This window comes from Berghia stephanieae, chromosome 1, assembly GCF_034508935.2.
Source record: "Berghia stephanieae isolate SIO BIC M18660-M18661 chromosome 1, UCSD_Bste_1.3, whole genome shotgun sequence".
Taxonomy (NCBI): domain Eukaryota; kingdom Metazoa; phylum Mollusca; class Gastropoda; order Nudibranchia; family Aeolidiidae; genus Berghia; species Berghia stephanieae.
In genome coordinates, this window is record NC_088360.1 from 40,969,893 (window position 1) to 40,972,392 (window position 2,500).

The following is a 2,500-nucleotide window of genomic DNA, read 5'->3' on the forward strand; positions in this document are numbered from 1 at the left end:
TTACTATTATTATTATTATTATTATTATTATTATTATTATTATTATTATTATTATTATTATTATTATTATTATTATTATTATTATTATTATTATTATTATTATTGTTATTATTATTATTATTATCATTATCATTATTATTATTATTATTATTATTATTTATTATTATTATTATTATTATTATTATTATTATTATTATTATTATTATTATTATTATTATTATCATTATTATTAATATCTCCATCATCATCATCATTTCATATTATTATTCATAATCTAATTTGATGTACCTACCTATTTGTGAATCAACACCCCATAATGATGATACGAGGGTGGGCTGGTAAGTATTGCAATTCTCGTCATAGTTTCAAAGATATTTTGTCCTATTACGTGGTCAACAACCTCGGTCAAAACAAAAAAAATGTAAATAGCTGCCCCCAAGGATATTTGATTCAAGAACCGTACTATTATTGAATTTCTGAATGCTGAATACCGTTCACGACTTGAAATCCATACCAACATGAAGCGTGCTTGTGATGACGCGTGTGTTGATTATAGCACCGTTTGACGATGGGGAAGATTCGTGGATGGAGGAGACGGGATCGAAACAAAACTTCAAGAAAATGCGATATTGCAACATGATAACACTCGGCCCCACACGACAAAACAAACCGCACCGAAGAAAATATATTCTCCACCTTACCACATCCACCCTACAGTCCCGACTAGCAGGTTCAGACTTCGTCTTATTCCCTAAATTGAAGGAGTGTCTCTAAGGAAACCACTATGAAAGCGACCAAGACGTGAATGCTGTTATCCTATCTTGGTGTAGAGAAAAAGGACGTCATATTTATGACGACGGGATTTGTCATATTGTGCGGCGTTGGCAGCTTTGTGTTGGTTGTGACGTTGACTATGTTGAAAAATAAAGTAAGCACACTGTAGCTGATATTTCAAGCTTTCTCTTGATGTATGGTTTAACGAATTATTCTAAAATAAGGGAGTTATAAAGGAAATTGAAAAACTCTCCAGCCCACCCTTGTATAATCGGGGTAATCTAAAGCGATAAATTGTTATAGATAGACAGAAATTGAAAACTGGGTTAAATTTAGCTTTGTTTTGATTGGACAAAACTGACGTGTACTTATTTTCATGTCTGATAACCATAAACACGAAATAATCTCCATTACAGCAATGTTAAAACAGTTGTTTATTTAACACAATATCAGACGCCTATTAGGCGTCCATTTTTAAGACCGCTTGAATTTTGTGATAAGACGAGTCATGGAGCAAGGAAATACCGATCCATCGACACGACCCTTATCTCACCAAATATTTATGAAGGCAATATATTTTTTGCATATTCTACAGAATTAATCATGCTGCAAACTGCCCAGAAGATCATTCATAAACAGTAAGAACGGACCAAAATCCAACAGAAAGTGTTTCAGTGGTTTGTTTTGTTAATGAGAGAACATTGCATGGTCTAAATCCAAGTTCGAGGAGGCAGTACAATCTACTGAATATAATCATGAGCATGTTTTTATTTATTGTTTGTTTTGTAAATGTACTAAATTCATTTTTTCATACCCCATACCATCTTGCTAATTGTGTACTGTTATAAAAACTAATTGTTGTCAGTATCATTTCATATAATATCTGTAATAGGGCTTTAAATGAAGTGTTCTTAAATGCACTTAAGACATAAGCAACAACATATCACACATAGCACATTGCACATTCTTTGAAAAGAATCTTTGATTTAAAAAGGGAAGACACAGAGAAGAAAATCACAAAGCACCTATTCCCATTATTGAAATAATTTGAATGCTCAGTCACATTTTAAGTTCCTTATCCAGGACATTTTCAAATACATCAGCATTGTTAGGATTTTTAGTTTGAAATTTTAAATTGTTCCCTGTTTTGCATTACTAAAGACAAAACAATTGAAAGTGTAGATATAGATTTAACCCAAAAAATATTTGATTATAAAACGAAAGTATTTTTTAAAATGTTAACAGTCCCGTGTTCTTCTTTGTTCAACTTGAAATTAGTAAAGTGGAGATAGGTCGCAAAGACAATCGAATCGTGCTAGTTAGGGTAGAAAATATGATTCTTGGAGAAGGTCTTGTGAGGTTGGAATTTTCTTGGGATAGTTGAGCAATGCGAGCAATAAATGAAAGATACCTCAGATTCTTTTTACCTTACAGTTTCGTAATTTTTATTAAGGAAAATAATTTATAAATTTTGGTCTATGTCTAGTTTAACCTTGTATCTTCTTCTTTAAAATTACTCCATACCTACAGTTTTTAAACATCAATTTATAAAATCGTTTCTACATCTTTACAATTACCTATTTAATATATATATATATATATATATATATATATATATATATATATATATATATATATATATATATATATTTCTATATATATATGAGCCATGTAATTTATTTTATGTAATTTTTCTCAGTCAATTTACAATATTATTATTCTGTAT

General features: G+C 29.9%; 1 protein-coding gene across 1 annotated transcript in view; it reads left to right on the top strand.

The window, feature by feature from the left end:
- LOC144974767 (contactin-associated protein-like 2) overlaps positions 1 to 2,327 on the top strand; it is a 22,646-nt gene extending 20,319 nt beyond the window's left edge. The window contains exon 6 of the mRNA XM_078918009.1: positions 1,370 to 2,327. The gene's annotated coding sequence lies outside the window, so the exon portion shown is untranslated. The remainder of the gene's footprint in view (positions 1 to 1,369) is intronic.
- Positions 2,328 to 2,500: the final 173 nt, after the last annotated feature.